Here is a 526-nt window from a genome sequence, read left to right as displayed (position 1 = left end):
AACCAAAAGAAAACTGCCGGGGAGGGGAGGGTTGGGTTGGGGAGGGGAGGGCGCCCCCCGCCGCACCGGCACCCCGCCCGGCGGAGCCCTCTATCACCCCGTCGGGCGCTTCACCTGACCCGTTCGGAACCGGTCCGAGGGCTCCGCCGTCTCCGCCGCCCGCAGACGGAGGTGTGCGCAGCGGCCACGGCGACGGCAGAGCCGCGCGCCCGCGAGTCCAGACCGAGGCAGACGTGGCCGCCATCGCTAGGAAGCCATGTCCCCGTGAGGAAGCGAGCACCCCGCAGGGCTGTGTCTGCCACGACGCGTACCGACCCGAGCGCCACGCCGGCCGCGGACCCCATCCGCTCCCGCCGACCGCAGCCGGGACCCACGCGCGCCCCGTCTCCCTAGGAACCAGCAGTTCCGGCCCGGCGGCTCTCGGTGCCGGAAGTTGCCGCCCACGTCTTCCGGCTGAGGCCCCGCCTATCGGGCGGCCGCGGCGTGCCGGGGAATGCATTTTGGGCGGGCGCGGCTGCCGTCGGGG

Source organism: Dipodomys ordii, unplaced genomic scaffold (genome assembly GCF_000151885.1).
Source record: "Dipodomys ordii isolate 6190 unplaced genomic scaffold, Dord_2.0 Scaffold27, whole genome shotgun sequence".
NCBI classification, from domain to species: domain Eukaryota; kingdom Metazoa; phylum Chordata; class Mammalia; order Rodentia; family Heteromyidae; genus Dipodomys; species Dipodomys ordii.
Note: the sequence above shows the minus strand (reverse complement) of the source record.